The sequence below is a fragment of the Brassica rapa genome, chromosome A03, assembly GCF_000309985.2.
Source record: "Brassica rapa cultivar Chiifu-401-42 chromosome A03, CAAS_Brap_v3.01, whole genome shotgun sequence".
Taxonomy (NCBI): Eukaryota; Viridiplantae; Streptophyta; class Magnoliopsida; order Brassicales; family Brassicaceae; genus Brassica; species Brassica rapa.
Genome location: NC_024797.2, coordinates 34,765,949 through 34,773,768, shown reverse-complemented (window position 1 = coordinate 34,773,768; position 7,820 = coordinate 34,765,949).

The following is a 7,820-nucleotide window of genomic DNA, read 5'->3' as shown; positions in this document are numbered from 1 at the left end:
AGTATTTAGGGATTAAATTCACAAAGAGCTAGGGAGCCTAATAAATCTAATCAGATTAGTTGAGCTAAGTTGTTTAATGATTTAAATGTAAAGTTGCAGGTTTGGGAGCAAGAAATTGCTCGATTGATTGATTGGAATTTTTGTACTTAAATGGAAATAGCTAGACATAGGGATTTTAGTCAGGCAATAAGGATTATAATCCTATAGATGCCTAATAAGTTGTATGCACGATATTATAGAGGTAAGCACTTAATAACAAACCATTAGGCTTGTTGGGGTCAAAAACGGATACGACGAAGTTAACATCCAAATATCCGTAAAAATTGGCATGAATGCTTTTACGAAAAGTAATCTTCGTAAAGAAATCTTTACGATTAACTTTGCGGTTAAATCATACATAAAGTAGTGGAGAACCACCAGGAAGTTGAATAAATCTCATAGGAGTTAGGATTAAGAAGCTATCCCACTTTCAAATCAGGTGATCCCTATTTTCCTGTTTGGCAATATGACAACTTCTTTGTCATTCTAATCAAACCAGGATGAATCGCGATGTAAGAAGCTTGAGTTTGATACAAAAAGTAGTGGATAATCACCAGGAAGTTGAATAAATCTCATAGGAGTTAGGATGAAGAAGCTGTCGCATTTTCAAATCAGGTGATCTCTGTTTTCCTGTTTGGGAATATGAAAACTTCTTTGTCATTCTAATCAAACCAGGATGAATCGCAAAGTAAGAAGCTTAATTTTGATACATAAAGTAGTGGAGAACCACCAGGAAGTTGAATATATCTCATAAGAGTTAGGATGAAGAAGCAATCCCACTTTCAAATTATGTGATCCCCTATTTTCATGTTTCGGAATATGACAACTACTTTGTCATTCTAATCAAACCAGGATGAATCGCAATGTAAGAAGCTTGATTTTGATATACAATGTAGTGGAGAACCACCAGGAAGTTTAATAAATGTCATAGGAGTTAGGATGAAGAAGCTATCCCACTTTCAAACCAGGTGATCCCCAATTTTCCTGTCTGGGAATATGATAACTTCTTTGTCATTCTAATCAAACCAGGATGAATCGTCATGTAAGATGCTTGATTTTGATACATAAAGTAGTGGAGAATCACCAGGAAGTTTAATAAATCTCATAGGAGTTAGGATAAAGAAGCTATCCCACTTTCAAATCAGGTGATTCTAGTTTTCCTGTTTGGGAATATGACAACTACTTTGTCATTCTAATCAAACCAGGATGAATCGCGATGTAAGAAGCTTGATTTAGATAAATAAAGTAGTGGAGAACCACCAGGAAGTTGAATAAATCTCATTGGAGTTAGGATGAAGAAGCTATCCCTCTTTCAAATCAGGTGATCCCCAGTTTTCCTGTTTGGAAATATGATAACTTCTTTGTCATTCAAATCAAAGCAAGATGAACCACGATGTAAGAAGCTTGATTTTGATACATAAAGTAATAGAGAACCACAAGGAAGTTGAATAAATCTCATAGGAGTTAGATTGATCTGTATCCCCCTCCTTCTAGCGCCAAACTCTGGGAACCGAAATTCGCACTGTCGATTTCCGTTTAAATAAGGAAACTAGGAAAACCCTAATTTCCCAGAGGACCCGAATATCTGCTAATTACCACACGTCAAGCAATCAGAACACGAGAATAACAACGATAAAAATAAGGAATCAAAAAAGAGAGCAAAGAAGATCTTATTCCGAATCTGCGTATGAGCGTTTACAACAAGGTATAAGCCTGGGCTCGAGAGCTGTCGGCGAGATTCCTAGTTCTAGCAACCCTAAGACGGCTAAACCTAATTGAGTCGCAGCTTGAAATAACAAAAAAGTAAAATTGCCTAAATTGCTCTAAGTGCTAAGTTTGCTCTGAAAAAATTCCCTCCTATGCTCCTCGCCTAGGACTCCTTATATACTAGCTCCAAGGTCGGTTTACGCTTTTACTCTTCTGCCATTAAGCCGTCATAGCATAAAAATGGAAATATTCCATTTTTCCCGATCTTCACAATTATCTTCAAAACTTCCGTATTTATCCGCGGAAACTTGGCATTTATCCTTCCTTGTGGACCAAGCGTATACCATGCTGTGGTTTACGGGCTTTTGGTTAAGAAATCGTAGGATGGGCCTCGAGTCGTGTTTTAGGTCCCTTTGGGCCGTCTTCCGACTCGATACGTTTACTACGATTTCTTTTGATAAAGAACGAACTTTCCGCGGTTTCTAATCCGCGAAGTTTGATCGATGAGTTAGAATAGCGGAAAACATGGACTGAGCTTGCTATGGTCTTCGGGAGATAGCATTTGAAGGTTTGACGAGAATGCATGGATTGGTGTCGTATCGGCGTTCGGAAGAGTTCGATCGCTACACAGTGACCGAACTTTGGCTCGAGCCCGGTTGCTACGTAGCGACCGAGCGGGACGAGCGCTCGGTTGCTATGTAGCGACCGAGCGGGACGAGCCTTCAGTCGCTACGTAGCGACCGAGCTTTGGCTTAAGCTCGGTCGTTACGTAGCAACTGAGCGGGACGAGCGCTCGGTCGCTACGTAGCGACCGAGCGAGACAAGCTCGGTCGCCACGTAGCGATCGAGCTTTGGCTCGAGCTCGGTCGCTACGTAGCGACCGAGCTTTGGCTCGAGCTCTGTCGCTACGTAGCGACCGAGTGGGTCGGATGTTCGGTCGCTACGTAGCGACTGACGGCGTGTATGCGCGGTAATTACGCAACGACCGAGCTTGGTTCATTTGGTTTGAATCTTCAAGGATACTTCTTCGTAAAAACTTCGTATTGGTTATTTTTTACGAAAGTTATATCTTTCTTTTTACTATCTTTTTCGGAAATACGATCTTCGAGGATTTTCGGGTGGTAATTCCATCGTAACCGTTTTTGATCCCAACAGTCATTCTAATCAAACCAGGATGAATCGAGATGTAAGAAGCCTTATTTTGATACATAAAGTAGTGGAGAATCACCAGTAAGTTGAATAAATCTCATAGGAGTTAGGAAGAAAAAGCTATCCCACTTTCAAATCAGGTGATCCTAGTTTTCCTGTTTCGGAATATGAAAACTACTTTGTTATTCTAATCAAACCAGGACGAATCGCGATGTAAGACGCTTGATTTTGATACAAAAAGTAGTAGAGAATCAGAAGGGAGTTGAATAAATCTCATTGGAGTTAGGATGAAGAAGCTATCCCATTTTCAATTCAAGTGATCCCTATTTTCTTGTTTGGGAATATGAAAACTTCTTTGTCATTCTAATGTAACCATGATGAATCACGATGTAAGAAGCTTAACTTTGATACATATATTAGTGGAGAACCACCAGGAAGTTGAATAAATCTCATAGGGGTTAGGATGAAGAAGCAATCCTACTTTCAAATCATGTGATCCATAGTTTTCCGGTTTCGGAATATGACAACTACGTTGTCATTCTAATCAAACCAGGATGAATCGCGATGTAAGTAGCTTGAGTTTGATACATAGAGTAGTGGAGAACCACCAGGAAGTTGAATAAATCTCTTAGGAGTTAGGATGACGAAGCTATCCCACTTTCAAATCAGGTGATCCCAGTTTTCCTGTTGGGAATATGACAGCTTCTTTTGTCATTCTAATCAAACCAGGATGAATCGATGTAAGAAGCTGATTTTGATACATAAAGTAGTGGAGAATCACCAGGAAGTTGAATAAATCTCATAGGAGTTAGGATGAAGAAGCTATCCCACTTTCAAATCAGGTGATCCCAGTTTTCCTGTTGGGAATATGACAACTTCTTTTGTCATTCGAATCAAACCAGGATGAATCGCGATGTAAGAAGCTTGATTTTGATACATAAAGAGTGGAGAATCACCAGGAAGTTGAATAAATCTCATAGGAGTTAGGATGAAGAAGCTATCCCACTTTCAAATCAGGTGATCCCAGTTTCCTGTTCGGAATATGAAAGCTTCTTTGTCATTCTAATCAAACCAGGATGAATCGCGATGTAAGAAGCTTGAATTTGATACATAAAGTAGTGGAGAATCACCAGGAAGTTGAATAAATCTCATAGGAGTTGGATGAAGAAGCTATCCCACTTTCAAATCATGGTGATCCATAGTTTTCCTGGTTTGGAATATGACAACTTCTTTGTCATTCTAATCAAACCAGGATGAATCGCGATGTAAGAAGCTTGATTTGATACATAAGAGTAGTGGAGAACACCAGGAAGTGAATAAATCTCATAGGAGTTAGGATGAAGAAGCTATCCCACTTTCAAATCAGGTGATCCCAGTTTTCCTGTTTGGGAATATGACAGCTTCTTTGTCATTCTAATCAAACCAGGATGAATCGCGATGTAAAGAGCTTGATTTTGATACATAAAGTAGTGGAGAATCACCAGGAAGTTGAATAAATCTCATAGGAGTTAGGATGAAGAAGCTATCCCACTTTCAAATCAGGTGATCCCAGTTTCCTGTTTGGGAATATGACAACTTCTTCTTCTGTCATTCTAATCAAACCAGGATGAATCGCGATGTAAGAAGCTTGATTTTGATACATAAAGTAGTGGAGAATCACCAGAAGTTGAATAAATCTCATAGGAGTTAGGATGAAGAAGCTATCCCACTTTCAAATCAGGTGATCCCAGTTTTCCTGTTTGGGAATATGACAGCTTCTTTGTCATTCTAATCAAACCAGGATGAATCGATGTAAGAAGCTTGATTTTGATACATAAAGTAGTGGAGAATCACCAGGAAGTTGAATAAATCTCATAGGAGTTAGGATGAAGAAGCTATTCCCACTTTCAAATCAGGTGATCCCAGTTTTCCTGTTTGGGAATATGACAACTTCTTTGTCATTCTAATCAAACCAGGATGAATCGCGATGTAAGAAGCTTGATTTGATACATAAAGTAGTGGAGAATCACCAGGAAGTTGAATAAATCTCATAGGAGTTAGGATGAAGAAGCTATCCCACTTTCAAATCAGGTGATCCCAGTTTTCCTTTTGGGAATATGACAACTTCTTTGTCATTCTAATCAAACCAGGATGAATCGCGATGTAAGAAGCTTGATTTTGATACAAAAGTAGTGGAGAATCACCAGGAAGTTTAATAAATCTCATAGGAGTTAGGATGAAGAAGCTATCCCACTTTCAAATCAGGTGATCCCAGTTTTCCTTTTGGGGGGATTTGACAACTTCTTTGTCATTCTAATCAAACCAGGATGAATCGCGATGTAAGAAGCTTGATTTTGATACATAAAGTAGTGAGAATCACCAGGAAGTTGAATAATCTCATAGGAGTTAGGATGAAGAAGCTATCCCACTTTCAAATCAGGTGATCCCAGTTTTCCTGTTTTGGAATATGACAACTTCTTTGTCATTCTAAATCAAACCAGGATGAATCGCGATGTAAGAAGCTTGATTTTGATACATAAGTAGTGGAGAATCACCAGGAAGCTGAATAAATCTCATAGGAGTTAGGATGAAGAAGCTATCCCACTTTCAAATCAGGTGATCCCAGTTTTCCTGTTTGGGAATATGACAACTTCTTTGTCATTCTAATCAAACCAGAATGAATCGCGATGTAAGAAGCTTGATTTTGATACAAAAGTAGTGAGAATCACCAGGAAGTGAATAAATCTCATAGGAGTTAGGATGAAGAAGCTATCCCCACTTTCAAATCAAGTGATCTCAATTTTCCCTTTTTGGGAATATGACAGCTTCTTTGTCATTCTAATCAAACCAGGATGAATCGCGATGTAAGAAGCTTGATTTTGATACGTAAAATAGTGGAAAATCACCAGGAATGTCGAATAAATCTCATAGGAGTTAGGATGAAGAAGCTATCCCACTTTCAAATCAGGTGATCCCAGTTTTCCTGTTTGGGAATATGACAGCTTCTTTGTCATTCTAATCAACCCAGGATGAATCGCAATGTAAGCAGCTTGATTTTGATACATAAAGTAGTGGGGAATCACCAGGAAGTCGAATAAATCTCATAGGAGTTAGGATGAAGAAGCTATCCAACTTTCAAATCAGGTGATCCCAGTTTTCCTGTTTGGGAATATGACAGCTTCTTTGTCATTCTAATCAAACCAGGATGAATCGCGATGTAAGAAGCTTGATTTTGATACATAAAGTAGTGGAGAACCACCAGGAAGTTGAATAAATGTCATAGGAGTTAGGATGAAGAAGCTATCCCACTTTCAAATCAGGTGATCCCAAGTTTTCATGTTTGGGAATATGACAACTTCTTTGTCATTCTAATCAAACCAGGATGAATCGCGATGTAAGAAGCTTGATTTTGATACATAAAGTAGTGGAGAAACACCAGGAAGTTGAATAAATTTCATAGGAGTTAGGATGAAGAAGCTATCCCAGTTTCAAATCAGGTGATCCCAGTTTTCCTGTTTGGGAATATGACAACTACTTTGTCATTCTAATCAAACCAGGATGAATCGCGATGTAAGAAGCTTGATTTTGATACATAAAAGTAGTGGAGAATCACAGGAAGTTGAATAAATCTCATAGAGTTAGGATGAAGAAGCTATCCCACTTTCAATCAGGTGATCCCTAGTTTTCCTTTTGGGATATGACACTTCTTGTCATTCTAATCAAACCAGGATAAATCGCGATGTAAGAAGCTTGATTTTGATACATAAAGTAGTGGAGATCACCAGGAAGTTGAATAAATCTCATAGGAGTTAGGATGAAGAAGCTATCCCACTTTCAAATCAGGTGATCCCAGTTTTCCTGTTTGGGAATATGACAACTTCTTTGTCATTCTAATCAAACCAGGATGAATCGCAATGTAAGAAGCTTAATTTTGATACAAAAGTAGTGGAGAATCACCAGGAAGTTGAATAAATCTCATAGGAGTTAGGATGAAGAGCCCACTTTCAAATCAGGTGATCCCAGTTTTCCTGTTTGGGAATATGACAACTTCTTTGTCATTCTAATCAAACCAGGATGAATCGCGATGTAAGAAGCTTGATTTGATACATAAAGTAGTGGAGAATCACCAGGAATTGAATAACTCATAGGAGTTAGGATGAAGAAGCTATCCCACTTTCAAATCAGGTGATCCCATTTTCCTGTTTTAGGAATATGACACTTATTGGTCATTCTAATCAAACCAGGATGGATATCGATGTAAGAAGCTTGAGTTTGATACATAAAGTAGTGGAGAACACCAGGAAGTTGAATAAATCTCATAGGAGTTAGGATGAAGAAGCTATCCACTTTCATCAGGTGATCCACAGTTTTCCCTGTTGGGAATAAACAAATTCTTTGTCATTCTAATCAAACCAGGATGAATCGGATGTAAGAAGCTTGATTTTGATACATAGTAGTGGAGAACCACCAGGAAGTTGAATAAATCTCATAGGAGTTAGGATGAAGAAGCTATCCCACTTTCAAATCAGGTGATCCCAGTTTTCCTGTTTGGGAATATGACAACTTCTTTGTCATTCTAATCAAACCAGGATGAATCGCGATGTAAGAAGCTTGATTTTGGATACATAAAGTAGTGGAGAACCACCAGGAAGTTGAATAAATCTCATAGGAGTTAGGATGAAGAAGCTTATCCCACTTTCAAATCAGGTGATCCCCAGTTTTCCCTGTTTGGGAATATGACAAATTCTTTGTCATTCTAATCAAACCAGAATGAAATCGCGATGTAAGAAGCTGGATTTTGATACAAAAAGTAGTGGAAATCACAAGGAAGTTGAATAAATCTCATAGGAGTTAGGGGAAGAAGCTATCCCACTTTCAAATCAGGTGATCCCAGTTTTCCTGTTTGGGAATATGACAACTTCTTTGTCATTCTAATCAAACCAGGA